We start from the raw sequence: 10,707 nt of genomic DNA on the forward strand, positions 1-10,707 counted from the left end.
ACCATCATAAGTCAAGAACCTAAATGATTAAGACCATACACCAACGAAACCATTTAAAACTTTAATAATATATTTAAGTAACAAACAATTAGATAAGGTTAACATCTAAACAATAAACATGCATTTACGGGGAAAATACAAGGTGAAAGTTGACAAACAATTTTTTTTCTTAATCAGAGTTCCACTAGTTGGTGATCTTGCTTTTTTCTAGTTTAGAATCAACAGGAGATAATCCTTGGATAATAGTTTATAATAAGATAAGTGGTAACATGCAATATTGATCTTGACAAAATACAATAAGATCAAATCTCTGAATGTAACAACCCCAAGTTCACTCTAGGACTAATCTACGGTCATATTTTAACAGTAGCAAGCACTACACGACCTGCCTGAGTGCAAACACGAGCGTGTCTTACCCTCCTAATATCTGGTCCAATACAAAATTATAAAAGACAAGGCTTTTTGTCAAAAATTAAAATTTTATTTTATTTTATTTTCAAATATAGAATATAACCTGAGGATCTGGAGTTCATCACAGATTTACTTACCAACATAATAACCATCCATTTTAAACTATAATTTAAAATAAAATGATTCAAATCATAATTAAACTTGATCAACTCTAACTTTAAGTTCACAAGTTTAAATCCATCCCAAATGTTTAGAACCTAGCCACTAATTTATAAACATTGCCACTCCCAGCAAGCCAGTTCTGCCATTACACTGCTCAGTTAAGCCTGAGCCTGATCATCTAAAAAATATAAAATATAGCGGGTGAGAACTCATAGTTGTTGTACAAAATCTCACATTATTCAATAGTAAAGAATAAAGCATAAGTCAATGTCCAAACATATATTTTAGAAAATGTTTATGCTTACATAACAATTCAGATATGCTTACACACAAACGAATTTCAACATATATGTATTTTCACATGATATAAAAATCAATGCGTATACGGTGAATGTACCACTGCATATACGATGCATGAACCATTGCATAACAATTATAGTACGATAGCAGTCTCACATGATATAGAAACATATGCATATCAATTCGAATATGCATGTCACCTTACCTCATATATGCACGTATACATACATGATAAATAAACCAATTGCACATATGCAACATGAACCAATGCATAATGCATGAGATAACTTTTATCTCTATTATTGACACTCACTTTCGCATGCATGAACATTTCACTCACAATTTATTTAGGTTTACTCTTGACCCCATCGTGGGTACTGTCACAATGAAACTCCAAAGACTATGGTAGTTCTCAAGCGTATCTTAATCACACACAATTGTATTTTATTAACTGGATCCTACACATGTCTCTCGATTGACGCGTCGAACATCATCGCCCTAGCCAAAACATCGGGCATTGTCACCCAATGCCAGTTATGACATGGGCATCTCGTCACATTGGGACGGTGGATTTAACGTGGTTCAACTATAATCCAGCCTACATCCATGACAAAGACAATACTTCTCTCTTTCTCTCTCACTACCAACATGAGAGAGAGGTTTTTATTATAATGATTCTCAATTATAAGAGGATACATGAAAGTTGCTAATTACAGGTTGCCAAAAGTAAAGAATTTCTATCAACACTAACTTTCTCTCCAAACCTTATCTAGCTTCCCATTTTCATTGCTTCTTTGATAATCTTTCTTCCCTTGGACTGTCTCCAACGTTGAAAACTTAGAACCCTTAACTGAATTTTGCAGTTTCCTGACAAATCATAACACAATTAGAATTTAGAAACATGCTGAACTGGATTTGGATACGGATCCTTTTCTAAACCAATATTCTCAATAGATAGGATATGGAAGGATAAGTCTCCGATTGGTTCCCTCCCTCCATACCAATACATGATCATTGTAACTGTCTTCTTATGTAACATGTAGGGGATACCTAACCCCAGCTTGCCTATCAAAAGCAAAAATCATGTCCCAAAATAATTATTTTGTCTCCAAAATATGTATTCTAAGATACCCTAGCCAAAAATAAAAATAAAAACGTGTCAACACCTCCATGATTTCAAGACTAAATTGAACGTATAGCGAGATGAGAGAGATGGGTACAAACACCGTACGATGTGGACAAGGAATGAAAGGGATTGCGTGATTTTTCACCTAGATTGGACATACGGTAAGAGAGAGAGAGAGAGATGGTCCTTCCAAAAATACCTAACGGTGTGAACACGGAATGAAGAAATCTGTCCAATGTTTCATCACATGTTTTTCATGTTCTACACGTGGCCTGTGAGTTGTAAGTCATAGCCAAGATGGAGATATCCCTGCTCCTTTCACTTGGCAGGTGTGCCTTTACTGAGGGTCACTTTTTCTTTTTCAAAGATTTGCATTGTCTTTAGTCTTGGGACAAAAGGAATCTTTAATGACCATGAAAAGTGGACTATGCAGGGCTGTCTTAGTCTTCAGTTCCTTGCACTTCCGAATTTGAAAGTCATTAGTAAGCAAGGAAGACCTAGTTTTTTTACACCAATACGCTCGTGAATAAGTGACGTGGAGATTTTTTATTTTATTTTATTTTTTTTAAAATCCAATCCATGCGACTCAATAAAAATGACAATTCTCTTGACACTATATTAGAACTGATGGATTCTGTAAGGGCTTGGGTGTAGTGACCCCACCTGGGATTTACCTTGCAGGAGGGCAGGTCCATTAAGTGACCGGGGTTAATTATCGGCAAGGGTTCTTAATCATAAATAAAAAAAGATCTGCCATTTCTTGAAATATCTTATGATTGAAAATCATGGTAATAGTTTATCATTTTAGAGAAAAAAACCAGGTCATTTAACCTAAGAATATATATGATTTGATGCACCAATATATATATATATATATATATATAGTAACTAAAAATATGGTTATTTCCAACACTTTTTTTTGCAAATCCAACCATGTGGATGTGTTTGGGCATGGTGAATTTGCTAGGAATCAACCATTGGATCTTGTATTTTTCATGAGAAAATGTGAATTTTGAATGCTTGAATATTTATGAAGATTATGAGCCATTGATTTTAAAAGCTTAAAAAAATCCTGTTTAAGCATCAAAATCGGATGATTCAAGAGAATGTTATTATAAATCCAAACATGTAGATCACATTCGTATGGTTAGATTCAATTGAAAAGAAAAAAATTCATGAAAATAGCTGTTCACACATTAGTTCTCATATTCTATTGTTTATATATATATATATATATATATATATATATATATATATATATATATATATATGACTCGGCCGAGTTTTTGTAAAAACTGAGTTACACATGTTTTTTGACCCGGTAACTAGGCAATCAGGCCGAGTCAACTGAGTCACCGGGTCAACCCAGAGAGTTTTTAAACTATGAATGAATAAGACACCAAGTGGGCCCAAGTACTTAGATCTCAATGGCACCACAAGATCTCTATCGCCAACGCCACCAATATTTCAAAAGTATCACAATATATTACAAAATAGGACCAGTTTGCAAGATACGTAATCTCAAAACAAGTCAAGTCCAAGGAATAGCTTGGAATAGACTAGACTCAGGCCCAAGATGTTTCATCGAAGATCAAGCCTTTGATAAGAAATCACATGAAGGTATAGTTTTGTATCATGAAAAGGACCACCAAGTTCATGAATTTAGATGTTTTTGCAATTTCATAGATCCCATAGTTCCTACTAATAAGAAAAGGCCTGAGTTCATAGACGTGGCCAAAATTTTAATATGATGTCATATTTACATTCGTGTGGGACCACAAAATCTTGCTAGGAAAGTCTACAAAAAGTAGGCCACGGATTAATTCCAAGAAAGGGACACAATTTCTTAGAAAAGTTTTCAAACCTCCATCGTCCTCATTCATGAAATCACGCAAAAAACTTGAAGCTTCGTGCCCATTTGATGTTAGCAATGCTGATGACATGCACTCATCATCCTCATTAAATTAAACCAAAGTTTAGATAAGACACCAAGTTGGCCCAAGTACTAGACCTCAATATATATATATATATATATATAGGAAAATGGAAAATGCGTAGATGCATGTCTAATTTTGAACATAACCAAAATGAACTAGTATGCGACTAAAAGTTTTCTTGTGGAAACAGTGATGCTGAAATGCTCAGCGCAAGTTCATTAATTTTGGTCATGTTCGGAAGTGATCATGAACCTACACACTACTCTATAATATATATATATATAGAGAGAGAGAGAGAGTGATTGGTAGCTGCAAAATTCATAGGTACTAAATTCGTGGTCAAATGCATTGACCGTCCATCACACGCGTTGATGGATGGCCAGCGCAAAACAAAACAAAAAATTGTATTTTGATGAGTTTTTTCATCAAAGAAAGTGGCAATAAAATTATCACTCACTACAAGAAAAACGTAGATTAGCGACGGGCGCTATCCGTCGCTAATCCTTCGCTGAACAGTTTAGCGGCAGATTGGTGACAGTTTAGCGACGGATAGCGCCTGTCGCATAATCCTGATCGTTAATTAGTGATAGAATATATCTGATGCTATTTTCGTCGCTAATTTGTGATGAATTAGCGACGGACATGATCTGTCACTAGTCTGTCGCTAAATAAGCACTATTTTGGGTTTGCGATGAATTATATTCCGTCACTAAAATAGCGATGGAATTAGCGACAAAATATAATTCATCGCAAACCATCAAAAAATCATTACTAAATATTATCGACGGATATTATCAGTCGTTAATCCATCGCAAAATTTAAAAATAAAAATAAAAAAAGCGCCCTAAGGCGTGCGTCTTATACGCCTTGAGGTGCACGCCTCGAGGCGAGGTGCGCCTCAAGGCAAGGTGTACACACCTTGAATTTTTTAATTAAATGAGGGTCAAAGTCCTCATTTGACCAAAAATTAGAGTTTTTTTACGCAGTTTTAACTAAGCTGCTAATAAAAAATTGGTTATGATCCATAAGAAACCGGGTCTCAAACATAAGCTCAAGGAAAAAATTGGTCCACAACTCATCACGTGTCCTCGAGAACCGCGCTGGGAGAACCCTCAGACCCCCTCTTGTAAGGAAAAAAACTCTGAATCAGGCTCCACAACTCATCACGCGTCCCCTAATGAGCATAACTTTGACCGAGTCTTATTATTGTTATATATATATATATATATATATATATTTTTTAAAATTCGGTTGGTTAACTATAGGTGAAAGAAAAGAAGAAGAACAAACCTCTATCTTCCCTTGGCTCTTCGATGATACTGACCTTGCTTTGGGTATAGTTATTGGTCGATTCTAAAGTTTGTAGCTCAGCAAGTATCATAAAAGCTAGACAATCAATACACCCATGTTGTGCTTTGGAAACTAATAAAGCAAAGGAACAAAGAAGATTTTAGATCAAAAGAGTAGGAAAACTAATAATGCAAACCAAATTTGGTAGATGAACAGAAGTGCTAGTGACCTTCAAATTAGGTTGAGTATTAAAGAGATGAAGCATTGTAAGTTAATCTGATACAGTTTTCCCACTTCCAGTAGGAGCTCCTAATAAAACATTGTTACCTGTGTGGTACAATACATGAAAAACGTGTAGGTTACATACCAAAACTTATTAGCAACTTCAGAAATGGTTAGACTTGTACAGATAGCATAACAAGCCTTACAAAACCTGTAGTGAAAGATAAATATAAAGCACTACAAGCACACCTGTGTTTGGATGGGGTTAAAATATGAGAATTTGAACAATTCTTCATAAATCTCATTTCCAACAGCAGTTACAGGTAGAGGTTTAAAATCCAGGAGTTTTGTATGTGCAATGTATGTCTGCAGTAACCATGAAGTACTTTTAGAAAGAATGACTTTAGTTGTCAACTACATCCTGTGATGGTGTAGTTGAAAAAGTCCCTTCTCCATTCTCTTCTCCATTCCCTCTAGCCCATGTTTACTGCAACTGATCACCCACCATTTATGTTGGGCCCCATAGCTACCAAAGAAGGTAGGTGATTAGGTGTTGCAGCACATTGCACCTGATCTCAATTCCTCAAATCCTAACAACTCTATTTGGGGGAGCTCCGCGATGCCCATCACTTGCATATATATAGGAGTTGTTTGCCCCCTTTTGTTCTCAATGCTTTTACTAAGAATTTCATCAATAAAAGCCTTATTTTTTATATTTTGTTATCTTGTATTAGCCCTTGTAGGCTTCTTGTATTGTTCTTAGAGGACTTGCGGTTGTGCACATAGTGATTGTGCTATGTATGGCCTTAGTGGCACATGTCTTTTTGTCTTCCACTTGTTTCATTAAATCATAAGAGAGAGAGGTTGTTGTGCCCTATAGTTTCCAAGGCCTCCAAAATGCAACCTATAGAAAATTTGCCCTGAGTAAATACGTTGTAAGCTAATAGCAACCAGGTAACAATTGATTGTTCTTTTTTTGAAACTCGCTGAAGTCAAAGAGGAATGGGGTTCACACACACCTAGCTGGCTGAAAGACTTACCAAAAGCCCATCTTTTTAACATGAAATGTTGTCATGAAACTTATTGATCTGCATGTATAACCTTGAAGCAGTAAAACCAATCACTATAGAGCTTGAAATTTTGTATAGAAACTCCTTTACAAGCAATCTACAATAGTAACAGGATTGATCAAAATAATAAGAATCATAAAGCAAGATAGAAGTTGCATTAGTGCATGCTCAGAACCAATAATGAAGATCCCAGAGCTATGCCAAACTACATCAACACCTCCATTTTTATTAATTTAAATATATATGAGGAGCAACTCCATTTCAGCAATAACCTTGTTGAGCTGATGCTTAAATCAGTTGAACCAATGAGGATTAAAAGAACTACCTCCATCATGAAGACCATAAAGTTGCAAAAAAAGCTACACAAGCAAGAATGTAGATTCTGCAACAGAGCATAATAATGTAATTGAGATAACTATGATTGTTATACATGAAACCTATAGAAAACAACAGCTAACAAGTTATCTAATGCCAATTTTTTGTTTTGAGAAGAAGTTATCCGATGCCAAATGAAAGTAGAATTATATAAAATAAAACACCATTTTCTAAATCACACCATTCTAATATTTGAACAAGCTAAAAAGGATGAGAAAAGTGTGTCAATCCTCCCAAAAGAAAAACAAAGTAAAACCCCAATATTTAGAGAAAAAAATGGCTCGCCCCAAACCGTGAAAAAGAGAAATAGAATTTGCATGCTCAAGAGCTAAAAGAACCTTCTTCAATTTGTTTATTTTTGGTTAAGATGCATGGCTCGCCCCAGTTTTCTCAGCACCATGCTTAAGAACAAAGTGTATTTTTAAAAATGGAAGGCGAATTTCCCCCAGCTCTTTAAGCTTAAGCAAGAAAACATAATTCCAAGGGGGAACAACAAAAGGGATTAGCCTAATCTCATCCGGATCAACAAATTGAATCACAACGGAAAACAAATGAAGATAATCGTGAGAGTGGAAGAGAGAACAAAGGAAGGAAGAAAAAAAGAAAGACAGTACCTCCAGAGGCGTGGTAAGGGAAAGAAAGGGGCATTGGCTCTCAAAGACGACAACGTTGGTGAGCGATTGGGCGGTCGAGCAAACGTTGGGATCGGCTGCAGCCGCGAACGCCAGTGATACACCAAAACAGAAAACAACCACGAAACCCACAACGAGGGTGATGTAAGCCACCGACCAACCACGACGCTCGCAGAAATCACACATCTTTGTCACCATCTTGTCTCACACATGCATCCGTTTCACTATCATATCTTGTAAACCCTAACCCACCAACACTACGTGAGGGAAGGGAGAAGGCGAATGCCTAGGAATCTGAAGCCTCGTAGAACAGGGTACCTCGCTTCTTCGTACCTCCGATCAATCTTCGACGTTGACGTAGAGAACATCGACGACGATGTCGTCACTTCCATCCCTGCCCTCGTCCTCTCTGCCATCGACCTAACCCTACCGTGAAAGGGGGCGACTGCGTACAGTGAAAGGGGGAAAAGTAATAAGGAGGTGAAAAAAGTCTGTGCCCTAGATGAGTAATAAATCGAAAATTAGCAACGAAATTTTTTTGCCGCTCATCCATCGTTAAGTTGCGAGAGAGTTTGAGACAAATATTTTTCATCACAAATCCGTCGCTAAACTTGCTACTTAGCGACGAAAATTCGCGACGGATTTTTTTCCGTCGCTAATTTTGCAAATATTTCGAATGTTAGCAACAGATAGTTTTCTCTCGCAAATCCGTCGCAAATTTATGACAGAAAAAATCCGTCGCAATTTTTTTTTCGCTAAGTAGCATTTTTCTTATAGTGACTGCTAATGCTCTGGAAAGAAAAATGAGCATTAGCAGTGACAAAAATCGCTGCTAATGACCTTTAGCAGCAATTTTTATTACCGCTAATGCTCGTCTGAGCATTAGCAGTGACAATTTTTTCTTGCTAATTCCCCTTTTGCGAAAAAAAACTCATTATTTTAACACTAAATTTTTTTTTGTGCATGATCGTCAATCAACGCACGTGATGGATGGCCAGTGCGATTCACCACCGATTTAGTACCTAAGAATTTTGCATATACCACTATATATATATATATATATATATATATATATAGAGAGAGAGAGAGAGAGAGAGAGAGAGAGAGAGAGAACATTCAACATTACCAAAATACATCCAACAAAATATTAGATGAGAGAAGAACATAGGAGTAAGACAGCCACAATCTAGATGGTGACTGTGCACAGTTCAGAGTACAAGCTGATCAAGTCTCTACTATATAATTTGCTGGCGAAGACTTCCAAAATCGAATTTGATGCCCCTGAAGAAGATGTTGTTTCTTTCAGTCCAGATCACCCACCATGCTGAAAACAACCATACCCGCCACAATAATCTCCCTTTATTTTTGTGTCGTAAAATCATGGGACCGAGCAAAAGGTCTCGAATAACGGAACTCGGACGAATTTGAACAGACGGTGCACCCCAAGTTTGAAAAAATAGGTCTAGAACGACCAAGCAAAACCAAAATAGGTGAGTCGTGCCCTCTTCTCGCAAAGAACACACATGCTGAGAAATTGAAGCCCCCGTTTCCTAACATTAGTTTGGGTTTGAACACGATCCAAAGCCACTAGCCACGCCAAAGCTTTGGCCCTTGGAGCAGGCCCCTTACCCCACATATAATCAGTGGGAAACCAGTCCATCTCGAAAGGCAACAAGGAATAGAAAACTTGCTTAATGGAGAATCTATCTTTGCTCGCAATGGCCTAGTGAAGCCACGAGCGACCATGGACAGGCCTAAGATCCCTGCCACTGAAGGAGCGAAGTGTGTTCTGCCACTCCAGCCAGAGGGACAAATAGCACACTGAACTGGGCGTCGAAAGAAGGGAGTTAGGTAGACTACCATATTTTTGCCTAACAAACGTAGCCCAAGGAAATGGAGATATGGAAGCGACCCAGACTCACTTTAAGACTAAAACGATATTCCTTTTTCTTAGAGTTGGAATCTTGTAAACACCCCAAATTTTCACCCTCATCCAGTACTTGAATTTCATGTGTCATTGCATATCATTGCATGCATTCAGCATACCATTTCATTGCACAACATAGCATTGCATGTCATTACATCTCATCTTCGAGATCCAACACTCCTGTTTTCAAAACATTCAATCCAGATTTGAATTTTAAAGCTTTTATTTCAAAATCAATTTTAAAACCTGGGTTTTTATTCAATACTCTGTTATTTTCCAACCCCAGGACTTTATATTTCGAAATATTTTCTCAAAGAAACAAATCTGGATTCATTTCAAATTCAAATTTTAATCGATTTCAATTCACATATGAGACCCATTGAGGTGGTGTCGCTTCTAAATTCCTCTATTCATCAAATTTCTCAAAGTTTTGAAAGTTTCAGTCCGATCAGGACTCTGTCCCAGAGTCCTAATCCGGTCAGGAGTATGTTTTGAAGTCTGTTTTACTTTCATTTTCAATCTTTTTCGATTATTGTCAAAATTTAGGTCATTTTACAGAGTCTAGTTAGTTCAAAACCCTATTTTAGAGTTCGATCGAGTTAGGAGTCTAACCATGACTGTGTTTTCTGACTTATTTCATCATTTCTTGGTAAAATCTTTCAAAAAATTTTACATTTGAATTCTAAAAGTTAAAATCTCAAAGTCCTAAGAGTTCAGGACTCTAACTCGGAGTTCCAGTTCGCTTGAGACCCTATTTTCAAATATCTTGAATTTCAAATGTCGATTTTAACCCTTTTTCAAAGCCATTTTCAGTGTTTATTTCAAAAAATTTCAAAATTCGATGTGGGCCCACTCAGTTGGCACCATATCCAGAGGAGTTCTAACCTAGTTAGGACCCTATGCCATTTCAAAAATTATAACTTTGAAGTTTGTCTTTGAAAATCCTTTTGAAAACTCCTTCAATTTCAAGTTTTAAAATCGCTTTTTGAAAAACTCAAGTAAGGGAATTGATAGCTTCCTTGAAAGAAAGTCAATCGCAAGCAATTTGAATTCGAATCTTGATTCTACGAGGTTAAGCCCAGTCGGAGGTAATACTTCAGGTAGAAAAGAGGGAATACTTTCAAAACAAAATGCATCATTTTCAATTATTTTGAATCAACAACAATTTTCAACATTTTGACAATATTTTCTAGTTATCCTGGCATGAAGCGAAAGCTTGAGGTTCATCTTTGGCGCATCCTGACACTATCCCTTT

This window comes from Nuphar pumila, chromosome 7 (assembly GCF_984573655.1).
Source record: "Nuphar pumila chromosome 7, dmNupPumi1.hap1.1, whole genome shotgun sequence".
In the NCBI taxonomy this organism is placed as follows: Eukaryota; Viridiplantae; Streptophyta; class Magnoliopsida; order Nymphaeales; family Nymphaeaceae; genus Nuphar; species Nuphar pumila.